Raw genomic sequence first — 15,017 nt, forward strand, 5'->3', positions numbered from 1 at the left:
AATACACTGCTACTACACTGCTACTATACCTCTACTACACCTCTACTACACCACTACTACACCCTTACTACACCACTACTACACTTCTATTAAACCCCTACTACACCTACTAAACCACTAACACACCCCTACTGCATCACTACTACACTTCTATTAAACCACTACTACACCCTTACTACACCACTACTACACCGCTACTAAACTACTACCACACCAATACTACACCCTTACTACACTTCTACTAAACTACTATCACAGCCCTACTACACCACTACTACACTTCTATTGAACCGCTGCTACACCCCAATCACATCTCTACTAAACCCCTACTACACTCTTACTACACCCCTACTATACCGCTACTAAACCACTACTACACTACAACTATACCTCTACTAAACTACTACCACACTACTACCTCATCCTTACTACACCACTACTACACCTCTACTAAACTGCTACCACACCACTTCCACATCCCTACTACACCACTACTAAACTTCTATTGAACCGCTACTACAACTCTACTAAACCACTACTACACCCTTACTACACTACTACTACTCCTCTACTAAACCACCACTACACCCTTATTACACCCCTACTACACTCTACTAAACCACTACTACACCCTTCTACAACACTATTAAATTACTACTACACCCTTACTACACTACTACTACACCTCTACTAAACTGCTACCACACCACTTGCACACCCCTACTACACCACTACTAGGCTTCTATTGAACCACTACTACACCACTACTACACCTCTACTAAACCACTACTACACCTCTACTAAACTACTACCACACCACTACCACACCCTTACTACACCTCAACTAAACCACTACCACACCCTTACTACATCACTACTACTACACCTCTACTAAATTGTTACCACACCACTACTACACCCTTACTACTACACTTCTATTAAACCACTACTACACCCCTACCAAACCTCTACTCCAGCGATCTCCACTAGCTTCTGGATCCCGTCCTGAGTGGCTGCGCTGCTGCATTCTGAACACAGGAGGTCGGCCACTTTGCCCAGGTGACCTTCAGAGAACACTTTGCATTTTCTCTTGGCCAATCAGAGAACATATTGCATTCAAAGCATTCTCTGACACACCGCCGGCCTCCCATGTTCAGCACAGAACCCAAAAGCTAGCAGGGTCTACTTCAGGGATTTCCAGCCTCTAGAGGGATCCCCCGGGCCCGGTACATACATAGTTGGTCCAACACAGAACACTGGAACTGTACGATATCCATCATATTATTATTATACAGTATTTATAAAGCGCCAATAGTTCGCTCAGCGCTGTACATTACAGAGGGGGACAGAACATGTGACAGAACAATACCAATACAATGCAAAACATGAGGGGATTGAGGGCCCTGCTCTTTCGAACTTACAATCTAGGAGGGAGGGGATGGTGGCACAGGAGGAGATAGCTGTGGGGGATGGGGTGGTAGGAAGAGTGGAGGAGGTCGGCAAGTTAGCAGGGGGTGGGGTAGGCTTCCCTGAAGAGATGGGTTTTCAGGGTGTGCCTAAAGGAGAGGAGAGTAGGTGATAATCTGATGGGTTGGGGCAGGGAGTTCCAGAGGATGGGTGACACCCTGGAGAAGTCTTGGAGGCGGGCATGGGAGGAGGAGACCAGGGAACTAGAGAGAAGGAGGTCTTGTGAGGAGCGGAGTGTGCGTGTTGGGTGGTACTTGGATATTAGGTCAGTGATGTAGTTCGGGGCAGTATGGTGGATGGCTTTGTACGTCAGTGTTAGGATTTTGAATTTGATCTGTTGGGCAATCGGAAGCCAGTGGAGGGATTGGCAGAGGGGGGTGGAGGACACTGAATGGAGGCCAGTGGAGGGATTGGCAGAGGGGGGGGTGGAGGACACTGAGTGGAGGCCAGTGGAGGGATTGGCAGAGGGGGGTGGAGGGCACTGAGTGGAGGCCAGTGGATGGATTGGCAGAGGGGGGTGGAGGAGATGGAGCGGTTGGTAAGGTGAATGAGTCTGGCAGCCGTATTCAGGATGGACTGAAGCGGGGATAGCCAGCGGCGAGGCAGGTCAGTGAGGAGGGAGTTGCAGTAGTCGAGTCGTGATATGATGAGGGAGTGGATGAGCTGTTTAGTGGTTTCTGGGGTTAGGAACGTGCGGATTTTGGCGATGTTGCAGAGGCGGAGTCTGCATGTTGCAGAGGCGGAGTCTGCATGTTGCGGAGGTGGAGTCTGCATGTTGCGGAGGTGGAGTCTGCACGAGTTTGTTAAAGATTGGACTTGGGGCTGGAAGGATAGGTTGGAGTCCAGAATGACACCAAGTACTCTGGCCTGCCGGGCGGGTTTGATGGTGGCGTTGTTGGATGTGATGGAGAAGTCAATGGGGGGTGGGGTCCGGGCTGGGGGGAAGACAAGAAACTCGGTTTTGGAGAGGTTCAGTTTAAGGAAGTGGAGTGACATCCAGTCTGATATGTCGCTCAGTAGGTGTGTGATTCGGGCTGAGACCGAGGGGGTGAGGTGGGGGGTTGAGAGATAGATTTGTGTGTCGTCGGCATAGAGGTGGTAGTTGAAGCCGTGAGAGTGTATGAGTTGGCCAAGGGAGGAGGTGTAGATGGAGAAGAGAAGGGGCCCAAGGACAGAGCCTTGAGGGACCCCAACAGAGAGGGGGAGTGAGGTGGAGGTGGTAGCATTATAGGTAACGCTGAAAGAGCGTTGTGACAGGTAGGATGAGAGCCAGGAGAGAGCAGAATCTCTGAGGCCGAGGGAGTGTAGTTTTTTGAGGAGGAGGGGGTAGTGGACTGTGTCGAAGGCCGCAGAGAGGTCAAGGAGTAGGAGCACTGAATAGTGGCCATTAGCTTTGGCGGTTAGCAGGTCGTTGGAGAGTTTGAGTAAGGCAGTTTCGGTGGAGTGTAGGGGACGGAAGCCGGACTGTAGGGGATCGAGGAGGTTGTTGTCGTTGAGGTGAGAGCATAGGCGGGTGTAGACGAGGCACTCGAGGAGTTTAGATGTAAATGGGAGCAGGGAGATGGGTCTGAGGTTGTTCGGGTCATTGGGGTCCAGGGAGGGCATTTTAAGTATGGGGGTGATGTGTGCATGTTTCAGAGGGGAGGGGAAAGTGCCAGAGGAGAGGGAGAGATTGAAGATGTGGGTGAGGGAGCGTAGGATAGAGGGGGAGGGAGGTCGTAGGAGGTGTGAGGGGATAGGGTCGAGGGGGCAGGTGGTGAGGCGGGCATCAGAAAGGATCTTGGAGACTTCCTCGATGGTAGTAAGGTCAAAGATGCGGAGTGTTGGGGAGCTTCAGTATGAGGAATGTAGGGTGGGGTGGAAGTGGAGGTCAGAGCAGTGGTGGGGCCGTGGGAGAGGGGTGATGAGGGGGTAGCTGAGTGAGGGGGAACGGAGTTGGAGGGAGTTTGAGCAGCGACGAAGTCCCTGTGGGTTATGTCGAGGGGGAGGGGGGATAAGGGGGTAGCTGTGTGAGAGGGGACGGGTTGAGAAGGCGTGTGAGTTGCGGCAATGTCCTTGCGAATTGTGTCAATCTTGTTTTTGAAGTGATTGGCAATCTCAAGGGCAGTGAGTGAGGTGCTGGGTGGAGGTGGGGGTGGTGAGAGTAGAGAGTTGAAGGTGGAGAAGAGTCGGCAAGGATTGGAGGAGAGGGCCTTGATGAGGGTCAGGCAGTAGGCTTCTTTGGCTGCGTGGAGGGAGGAGGTGTAGGTGTGGAAGGCAGATTTGTAGCGGGTGAAGGCTTGTTGGGATTTGGTTTTGCACCATTGTCGCTCCAGGGCACGACTGTGTCATTTGAGGGTTTTGGTGTGATCAGTCTGCCAGGGCTGGAGCGGTCGGGGTCTGATGTTTCGTGTGGTTAAAGGCGCTAGTGAGTCAAGGGCTGTTGACAGCGCGTTGTTGTAGGCAGTCATAGCCAAGTCGGGGCAGGACAGGGGGAGGATGCTGTCATGGAGTTGATCAGCTGCAGAGTGGAGGGGGGCAGGGTTAAGGTTGCGGAGGTTACAGCTGGTAGTAGTGTGACATTTGGAGGGGTAGACGTTGGAGGACAAGGAGATAGAGAAGGTAATCAGGTTGTGGTCAGAGAGAGGGAAGGGGGTGTTAGTGAGGTTGTGGGGAGCGCAGCGGTTGGAGAAGACGAGATGAAGGATATTACCGTCGGAGTGGGTGGTGGATTGTATGCACTGTGCAAGTGCAAAGGAGGAGGTTAAGTGGCGGAGACGGGCTGTGTCCGGGTTGTCGAGGTTGACAGGGATGTTGAAATCCCCAAGAATTATGGTGGGTAGCTCAGAGGAGAGGAAGAAGGGTAGCCAGGAGGAGAAGTCATCCAGGAAGCGGGGTATGGATCCAGGAGGCAGGTATATCACAGCAATCTTCAGGGGGTTGGGGAGAATAGTCGGACGCAGTGGGCCTCGAAGGAGGAGAAGGATAGGGAGGGGGGGTTTGGGAGGACTCGGAAGGTGCTCAGCAGTGACAGGAGCAGGCCAACCCCACCACCTTTACGACCGTTGGGCCTGGGTGAGTGGGTCCAGGTGAGACCTCTGTAGGAGAGTGCAGCAGGGGAGGTAGAGTCAGTGGGCTGGATCCAGGTTTCTGTGATCGCTAGGAGGTTGAGGGAGCGGGAAACATAGAGGTCATGGATGGCGGTAAGCTTGTTGCACACTGATCAGGCGTTCAGGAGTGCACATGAAAATGGGGGGGAGATTTTAGGGAGCAGGGGGACAGATACTAAGTTGCGGGGGTTGCGGCAGGGCGTGGATGCGGGAGGGTGTTGTGTGGGTGAGGGAGGTGGTGGAGGGCCAGGATTCGGGGAGATGTCCCCCGCGGTTAGGAGGAGGAGAAGGCTGCGAAAAGGTGGCATGGGAGCAGGATGTGCAGGAGCGTGAGAAACTACTAGTGGAGGTGTTCGGGTCAGTGGGAGAGAGGAGTAATAGGAGGAGGTGGTGGGTGCCGTAGAGGAGCGAAGGAAGCAGTGAGGACACAATATACAAATGTTTAGGAGGAGCAGAGGGATATAGTGAATGGATTTTGGGAATGGAGGAGAGGAAAATGAGGAGGAGGAGTGGAAGAGGCATTTTGGGGAGGTGGTGAGAACAATAGTAGGGAGATGATAGCAATGAGGGGGAGATGTACAAGTTTTGGGGTGGAGCAGAGGGGTAAAGAAATGAGATTTGGGAACAGAGGATAGTAATGTGATAAGGAGAAGAGGGGCGTATTATATAAAGGTACACAGAGTGGGACTCAGGCATGTAAGAGATGTTTCCCGGGGTGATTGCTTGCAGTCTGTCCAGCGTGCAGTAGAGCTTCTTGCTGTTGTGTCTTCCTGCTGCTTAAGTTCAACTGCTGTGTTTAACTGCTTCGCACTCCTTCAACGCAGCACTCGATCAAAAGCAGCACCCCCATCAGAGACTGTGCCCCCCATCAGTGATCTCCCCCCATGAGCTGATCTAAATTTATAGGGAGATGCTCAAATGAGCATTCAACGCCACCCCAATTAGAAGCTGAGAAGGATCACATGAATAGTGGAGGATGTTTCTTAGGAACCAGGCTACAGTCGTAAACCTGAGTGCGGCTAGAGGTGAGGACTGGTCAACATACACACAAATATAAATACACCATTTGTTCTGAATTTAACAGGAGTCAATGTGTTTTTCTATTTAACCACCTCCCATCCGGCCATTGTATATAAACGGCCGGACGGTGGCACTGCAGGGTCGGGTGGCCTCCCCACACCCTGCTTGTGCGCGCTCCCTGGGAGCGCGCATCACCGCGATCCAGTGCCCGCTGTGTCCTACAGACACAGTGAAACACCGATCGTCGTACGGGACCTCTGTATGAGGTCCCAATCATGTGATTGCTGATTGGCCAATCAGTGATCACATGCAGAGTAGTAAGTAAAATGTCACTTCTGACATCATTGCTGATTACGTGTGAAATCTGTGAATGATCACAGAGATCACATGGTGCAGGGCCATTCACAACAGCCATGTACCATGTGACAAGCTGTGGCCAATCACAGCTCACACAGTATTTCTCAATGGCTGCAGGAATGCAGCCAGAGAGAAGGAGAAATGATTGCTTTTACAGCCTTTATGGGTGTAAAAGCAATCAGTGTAAAAAAAAAATCTTCATCCCCCCCCCCACAAGTAGTACAGTGTCACCATGGTGACACTGTACTGCTAGGGTGACAGTATGTTAAAAATATATATATATATATATATATATATATATATATATAAAACATAAAATAAAAATGTAAAAAAAAGTTTTTTAATTATAATTTTTGGTTATAAACTAATTTGGGTTTCTTTTTTTTACTAAAAAGATAACTGAATACATTTTGGCCAAGATTTATGATGAAATATTATTTATTGCAAACTTTTTTAAGAAAAACACTTTTTTTCATTTACATAGCAAAAAAAGGGGGTGAAAGTGTCCGGACTGGAAGGGGGGGAAAGCGTCCGGACTGGAAGGGGGTGACAGCGTCCGGACTGGAAGGGGGGGAAAGCGTCCGGACTGGAAGGGGGGGAAAAGTGTCCGGACTGGAAGGGGGGGAAAGCGTCCGGACTGGAAGGGGGGGAAAGCGTCCGGACTGGAAGGGGGTGAAAGCGTCCGGACTGGAAGGGGGGGAAAGCATCCAGACTGGAAGGGGGGGAAGTGTCTGGACTGGAAGTGGTTAATCTTTCCTCAGCATACTTGCGCTCCTCCATATTTCAATATTCTCTGTATCTGTGTATCTGCAACATTGTATTTATCTCATTTAAAAAAAAAAAAAGTTAAAAAAAATCAGCATTTTGCAAGCAGCGCGTTTTTTTTCCCGAGCGCGGCGCTGGCTTCCTCCACAATACTAATTTTGCCTGCTGTCAGAAATATGGAAGTGGAAGTAAATCGGGGATCATTGCAGCAAAAAGCGACCCGGGAGATCCGAGTCTTGCCGGATGATAGGATGAATGGGAGAGCCGCTACATCATGGCGCGACGCGTCACAGTAAATATCGCAACCAGATTTATTCCTCCCGCCCACATCGCGGGTCTACAAATGAGGCGTCATTGCCGCCCTCGTAAAATGAAGTTGAAAGTCACAGATAGTTTGTTTGTGAGCCGATAATGCAGATATATTCGCCTCTCCGCCGCGCGTAACGCCGTTTACGAAATTGGGTTTCTGTAGCCAAATAAATATAAATGCGGAATAACTATCCGGCTTACTCAATGTCACAGCCTAATAAAGGCGCCGGCAACGAGCCGAGTGATATTTACTGCCAGATAACAAGATAAATAATCAGAGAGATTAGGATGACATTGTGCGGCCCTTGGGGGAAGCGATCCGCCTGTCCCCGCGCACATCCACTCCTTTTATTTGGATTTTATCAGAATTTTTGGAATGATTTTGTAAATATTTTCCTTTGCACGTCTGCCAGTTTGGTTCTTCGCAGTCGCATTAATGAACATTTTAATCACGGTTCTCATTTGATTGATTTACGATGAAAAAAAAAAAAATGTTCGGGTTCTACCGCAGTGCTACGGCGGCGATGGAAACGGCATGATGACTATGTCATAAAGAGACAAATCTGCCCAAAGCCATCGACTTGGCGCCCGTGCGCACATTTTTTCATAGGTACAACATGAATATGGGAAAAGTACGGACGTCTCGGGGCTCATTCAGACGTGTGGCGATCACTTTTCAGAGGGCGGGGAGGAGGTGGTATGTTGCCCTCTTGCAGCCTGATTTAACCCTGAAAATGCCGACCCACTGAGCCCCGTCCAAATCGGGTATTTATCAGCCCGGGCTTTTATTCAGCGGGAATGTGGGGGAGCGCAATTCCGGCACCTCCAGCACTGAATGTATGTAATGGCAAGTGGTGCTGTGGGTGTGCTGGAGGGTCTATTGATGCTGGCTGCTGCGGGATCTATTGTCAATGGGGATCTATTTTTGCATGGATTTCTATTGTTGCTGGGTAGATCTATTTTCGCTGGGGTGGGGGGTCATTTGTTGCTGGGAGGGATCTACTGTTAAGGGAGAGGTCTATTGTTACCGGCTGCTGGGAGATTTGTTGTTGCTGCTGGGGGTCTATCGTTCCTGGAGTGGTATTTGGTTGTGGGGTGACTGATTATAAAGAGTGGAGTTTGAATTCAATTGATTAGTGTATCTAAATCTGCTAGTCCATCTAACACTCCCCTCCCCCCAGACTGACAATGCTGCTGTCCAAAGGTGTCCCCTGTGCTTCTTCATCCAGAGTGGGGGCTCTCTTAACACAGGAGAGGCGTTACTGGCCAGATCACCAGGCGAAAACAGAGGGGAAAAAAAATTAAAAAAGAAAAAGAATACAGCCACCACATCTAATGATTGGCAAGCTGCAATATATTGCTTTTGGGTTTAATACCAATTTAATTTTAATGTATTTTACTGAAAATATGCATTTGATAAACTACCACCATTTGATTCTCAGGATTTTTTGGGAAGAGAGAGATAGAGAGAGATAGAGAGAGAGATGAAAGGAAGAGTGCAAAAGAAAGAGAGAGAGCAAAAAAGAGAGCGAAAGAGACAAAGAGCAAAGAGAGCGAAAGAGTGAAAGAGCAAAAAAGAGAGCAAATGAAAGAGAGAGAGCAAGAAAGAGAAAGAGAAAGAAGGAAAGAGTACAAAAGAGAGATAGAGAAAGAGAGAAAGAAAGAAAGAGAGCAAAAGAATGAAAGCGCGAAAGAAAGAGCGAGAAAGAAAGGGAGAGAGAGAAACAGCAAAAGAAAGAGTGAAAAGAAAGAAAGAAAGAGTGCAAGAGAGAGAGAGAGAGAAAGAAAGAGAGTGAAAGAAAGTGAAAAGTGAAAGGAAGAGCGAAAGAGAAGGAAAGAGTGCAAAAGAAAGAAAGAGAGAGAAAGAAAGGGAGAGAGAGAAACAGCGAAAGAAAGAGTGAAAAAAGAAAGGAAGAGCGAAAGAAAAAAAGACAGAGTCAAAGAGAGCAAAAGAAAGACAGAGTCAAACAGAGCAAGAGAGAGAGAGAGAGAGCAAAACAGAGAAAGAAAGAAAAGGAGAGCAAAAAGAGAGAGAGTGAAAGAGAGAAAGAAAGAGAGTGAAAGGAAGAGCGAAAGAGAGTGCAAAAGAAAGAGAGAGTGAAAGAGAGCAAAAGAAAGAAAGAGAGAGAAAGAGAAAGGGGGAGAGAGAGAGGGAGAGAGAGAGAGAGAGAGAGAGAGAGAGAGAGAAAGAAACAGTGAAAGAGAGTGAAAAAAGAAAGGAAGAGCAAAAGAAAGAGAGTGAAAGAGAGAAAGAAAAAGAAAGAGCAAAAGAGAGAAAGAAAGAGAGCGAAAGAAAGCGAGAAAGAGCAAAAGAGAGAGCACAAAAAAGAAAGCGTGAAAGAGAGAAAGAGAGCAAAAGAAAGTGAAAAATGAAAGAAAGAGAGAAAGAGAGTGTAAAAGAAAGAAAGAAAGAGAAAGAAAGTGAGCAAAAGAAAAAGTGAAAAAAGAAAGGAAGAGCGAAAAAAAGAAAGACAGAGCAAAAGAGACAGCAAAAGAGAAAGAGAGTGAAAATGAAAGGAAGAGCGAAAGAGAGAGTGTAAAAGCAAGAGAGAGAAGAAGAAAGAAAGGAAGAGCGAAAAAAAGAAAGAAAGGAAGAGCGAAAAAAAGAAAGAAAGGAAGAGCGGGAAAAAAGGAAGAGTGAAAAAAGAAAGAAAGAGAGAGAGAGCAAAAGAGAAAGTGAAAAATGAAAGGAAGAGCAAAAGAAAGAAAGAGTGAAAGAGAAAGAAAAAAGAGAGTGAAAGAATGATATGACAGGTTTATGACATTGACCAGAAAACATTATAGCCCCCCCTGTCCTCTTCCTTCCTGTGTTACATTGTATATAACTGATAATAATTCAATGAATTGTTGAGAAGTGTTCTCGGTATCCCGCACTGACATCGGTAAATAATCCCAATTTATCGGGTGTTTCACTGAGCGCCCTTTCAGTCCCCCCAGACCCGCAGCAATGGAAGCCTCCCGATACCATCAGAGCGATGATATAACCGCAGCCCGGTAAATGAGTGCGCACGTTATCCTTCGCTGTGCTTCATTTCCGGGCTGGTGATCACGCTCCGTACATCCCGCCATTCTCATTGCAGAGAAATGAACTCATTTTACGACCCCTCAATAATAAAGCGCTGAAGTTCAGGACGGCGATTGCAAATGCCGAAATATTCTTCAGCCTCGTAAAGCGAAATTGTCTGTATTTATTGGGTCTGTTTAATGGACTTCCTCGCTGCTTCTGTTAATTAGAACCTCCATCAACCGCGCATTTCCTGCCACGGGGGTAATAGGGTCCTGTTCATGGAGGTGACAGATGACAGTCGGCGATGGATGCTAGCAGCTTGATCGCAAACATATGTTTGCTTTGCAGTGAACACGGCTATTGAGCTTCATGAGTTCTGTGCCATCAAGTTCCTGAGTGCCGGTTATGAGACGGAGATCGGCGAGACGTCCTAAACCGCGTTACAGCGTAAGATGGTTATATTGCTAAGTGGATGAATCGTTACTGAAAACAGGCCGCAAAAATAAAGCTGGAGGCTGGAGGAAGCGATACCGGGGGGAGCGTATACAGTAAAGACAGCACGGGGCACAAAGATGGGCTTTGGAGACATAATGGGGTTGATTTACTAAAGCAGTACAGTGGTTCAATGAGCAAAGTGAATGTTAGTTGTAGTCTGAACACCCAATTGTGTTTGGGGAAAATTAACTACGTGCCATCCAACGGACATATCAACCACTTGCCTATTGGGCCAGTTCTGACACTTCTCGCCTACCTACAGTGAAGGAAATGCGTATTTAATCCCCTGCTGATGCTAAATGTTCAACCCCACAGAACCCCTTTGGGATGAATTAGAGCGGAGACTGCGAGCCAGGCCTCCTCCCCCGACATCAGTGCCTGACCTGACAAATGTGCTTCTGGAAGAATGGTCCAACCTTCCCATAGACACCCTCCTAAACCTTGTGGACGGCCTTCCCAGAAGAGTTGAAGCTGTTATAGCTGCAAAGGGCGGGGCCAACTCAATATTGAACCCTACGGACTGAGACTGGGGGGCCATTAAAGGTCATGTGTGTGGAAAGGGCGGGGCCAACTCAATACTGAACCCTACGGACTAAGACTGGGAGGCCATTAAAGGTCATGTGCGTGGAAAGGGCGGGGCCAACTCAATATTGAACCCTACGGACTAAGACTGGGAGGCCATTAAAGGTCATGTGCGTGGAAAAGGCGGGGCCAACTCAATATTGAACCCTACGGACTAAGACTGGGAGGCCATTAAAGGTCATGTGCGTGGAAAGGGCGGGGCCAACTCAATATTGAACCCTACGGACTAAGACTGGGATGCCATTAAAGGTCATGTGCGTGGAAAGGGCGGGGCCAACTCAATATTGAACCCTACGGACTAAGACTGGGATGCCATTAAAGGTCATGTGCGTGGAAAGGGCGGAGCCAACTCAATATTGAACCCTACGGACTAAGACTGGGAGGCCATTAAAGGTCATGTGTGTGGAAAGGCCGGCCGACCAATACTTTTGTCAATATAGTGTGTGTGTGTGTATATATATATATAGAGAGAGAGATGATAGATAGATAGATAGATAGATAGATAGATAGATAGATAGATAGATAGATAGATAGATAGATAGATAGATAGATAAAATGTTTGGGGGTTTCTAGCAAACAAAAAAAAATGCTGAAAATGAAATACTGAAATATACTTCTGACATGATATTAGCAGGTAAAGCTTCTCTGAGTATATAGTGATCGGGTGTACATGGACTTTAACATACAGAAAGCTCCCCGGGGTCTAACAAGCACATAATTGTTGCAATTTTCGTACATCTTTATAGTACTTGGAGAACAAACATTCCTCGTGAAGATGTTTCATATCACATTTCAGAACCTAATTGTATCGATAATTGCACCGCGCTCCCTGCAGCCTCCATGACGCTCCATCCTGTGGAATGGGGATCATTATGTTCCACGCAGCAAAACAACCGACTCAACAATGAGCCTCAACTGTCATTTTTATCGAGTGCAGAATCTGAGTTCACATCAAAGTACGGCTTCGTATGGTTTTCACATATTTGTCGGCTTGCTGTTCCATATTTGAATAATTGCATGTTCTATACCCGGGGTCTATAAACTTTCCACGCAAAGGGCCAATTTACTGTGCTTTATACTTTAGGGGGGCCGGACCTTGGCCAGTGCGGATAGAAAATGCCCCGGTGTCATGGAGTTAAACAATGCGTCACTGGGAATTAAAAAAATGCATCTGATCTGTAGTCATTGGTGTCAGTGGAAGGAACAGTGCCCCATCATTGGTGTCAGTGGAAGGAATAGTGCCCCATCATTGGTGTCAGTGGAAGGAACAGTGCCCCATCATTGGTGTCAGTGGAAGGAATAGTGCCCCATCATTGGTATCAGTGGGAGGAATAGTGCCCCATCATTGGTGTCAGTGGAAGGAACAGTGCCCCATCATTGGTGTCAGTGGAAGGAATAGTGCCCCATCATTGGTATCAGTGGGAGGAATAGTGCCCCATCATTGGTGTCAGAGGGAGGAATAGTGCCCCATCATTGGTATCAGTGGGAGGAATAGTGCCCCATCATTGGTGTCAGTGGAAGGAATAGTGCCCCATCATTGGTATCAGTGGGAGGAATAGTGCCCCATCATTGGTGTCAGTGGGAGGAATAGTGCCCCATCATTGGTGTCAGTGGGAGGAATAGTGCCCCATCATTGGTGTCAGTGGAAGGAATAGTGCCCCATCATTGGTGTCAGTGGAAGGAATAGTGCCCCATCATTGGTGTCAGTGGGAGGAATAGTGCCCCATCATTGGTGTCAGAGGGAGGAATAGTGCCCCATCATTGGTGTCAGTGGGAGGAATAGTGCCCCATCATTGGTGTCAGAGGGAGGAATAGTGCCCCATCATTGGTGTCAGCGGAAGGAATAGTGCCCCATCATTGGTGTCAGAGGGAGGAATAGTGCCCCATCATTGGTGTCAGAGGGAGGAATAGTGCCCCATCATTGGTGTCAGTGGGAGGAATAGTGCCCCATCATTGGTGTCAGAGGGAGGAATAGTGCCCCATCATTGGTGTCAGTGGGAGGAATAGTGCCCCATCATTGGTGTCAGAGGGAGGAATAGTGCCCCATCATTGGTGTCAGCGGAAGGAATAGTGCCCCATCATTGGTATCAGCGGGAGGAATAGTGCCCCATCATTGGTGTCAGTGGGAGGAATAGTGCCCCATCATTGGTGTCAGTGGGAGGAATAGTGCCCCATCATTGGTGTCAGTGGGAGGAATAGTGCCCCATCATTGGTGTCAGTGGGAGGAATAGTGCCCCCTGATTGGGAGGAAACCTTGTGGACGGCCTTCCCAGAAGAGTTGAAGCTGTTATAGCTGCAAAGGGCGGGGCCGACTCAATATTGAACCCTACGGACTAAGACTGGGGGGCCATTAAAGGTCATGTGTGTGGAGAGGCCGGCAGCCCAATACTTCCAGTACTTCCACTCTTCTGATCAGAGGATTGATATCAGAGAACGCCGGGATTAGTCCACAGGCCATGGCGCTGGTCTCCTTGCTGTGCAATGCGGAGGGCCGCCTATCATCTCGGCTTCTCCAATCTCTAATGTAAATGGTGGATTCCGGCCCGGAATAGTTTAATATTCGATTTATTCTCTCTTCATTATTTTCAGAGCTGCCGTTAGCTGCTTATGATGGGCGATCCGTCACAGAGCGATATTATTATTGCAGCCTCATCTGTAGTCCACAGCAGCATATAATGATACGTTATAACAACATTATTCTTGATTTTATTCTGGAAAACCAGAGAATCTCAACTTCACTCAGCTGGAAAAAAATTACTGCACAAAAGGCAACATTTAGTTTCTGCAGAATCCTCCAGCAGCGCAGAGTATTTCAGGAGAGGAGTTATAGAGGAAGGAGCGGAGTCCTCCAGCAGTGCAGAGTATTTCAGGAGAGGAGAGTTATAGAGGAAGGAGCGGAGTCCTCCGGCAGAGCAGAGTATTTCAGGAGAGGAGAGTTATAGAGGAAGGAGCGGAGTCCTCCGGCAGTGCAGAGTATTTCAGGAGAGGAGTTATAGAGGAAGGAGAGGAGTCCTCCAGCAGTGCAGAGTATTTCAGGAGAGGAGTTATAGAGGAAGGAGCGGAGTCCTCCAGCAGTGCAGAGTATTTCAGGAGAGGAGTTATAGAGGAAGGAGCGGAGTCCTCCAGCAGTGCAGAGTATTTCAGGAGAGGAGAGTTATAGAGGAAGGAGCGGAGTCCTCCAGCAGTGCAGAGTATTTCAGGAGAGGAGTTATAGAGGAAGGAGCGGAGTCCTCCAGCAGTGCAGAGTATTTCAGGAGAGGAGAGTTATAGAGGAAGGAGCGGAGTCCTCCAGCAGTGCAGAGTATTTCAGGAGAGGAGTTATAGAGGAAGGAGCGGAGTCCTCCAGCAGTGCAGAGTATTTCAGGAGAGGAGAGTTATAGAGGAAGGAGCGGAGTCCTCCAGCAGTGCAGAGTATTTCAGGAGAGGAGAGTTATAGAGGAAGGAGCGGAGTCCTCCAGCAGTGCAGAGTATTTCAGGAGAGGAGTTATAGAGGAAGGAGTGGAGTCCTCCAGCAGTGCAGAGTATTTCAGGAGAGGAGAGTTATAGAGGAAGGAGCGGAGTCCTCCAGCAGTGCAGAGTATTTCAGGAGAGGAGAGTTATAGAGGAAGGAGCGGAGTCCTCCAGCAGAGCAGAGTATTTCAGGAGAGGAGTTATAGAGGAAGGAGCGGAGTCCTCCAGCAGTGCAGAGTATTTCAGGAGAGGAGTTGTAGAGGAAGGAGCGGAGTCCTCCAGCAGCGCAGAGTATTTCAGGAGAGGAGTTGTAGAGGAAGGAGCGGAGTCCTCCAGCAGAGCAGAGTATTTCAGGAGAGGAGTTATAGAGGAAGGAGCGGAGTCCTCCAGCAGTGCAGAGTATTTCAGGAGAGGAGAGTTATAGAGGAAGGAGCGGAGTCCTCCAGCAGTGCAGAGTATTTCAGGAGAGGAGTTAT

The 15,017-nt window shown here is 48.4% G+C and overlaps 1 protein-coding gene across 1 annotated transcript in view; it reads right to left on the reverse strand.

Annotated features, from left to right (window-relative positions):
- GLP1R (glucagon like peptide 1 receptor) overlaps positions 1-15,017 on the reverse strand; it is a 469,752-nt gene that overhangs the window by 284,852 nt on the left and 169,883 nt on the right. The window lies entirely within an intron of this gene.

This window comes from Staurois parvus, unplaced genomic scaffold (assembly GCF_062004578.1).
Source record: "Staurois parvus isolate SC_StPar_1 unplaced genomic scaffold, SC_StPar_1.0 ptg000595l, whole genome shotgun sequence".
Classification (NCBI taxonomy): Eukaryota; Metazoa; Chordata; class Amphibia; order Anura; family Ranidae; genus Staurois; species Staurois parvus.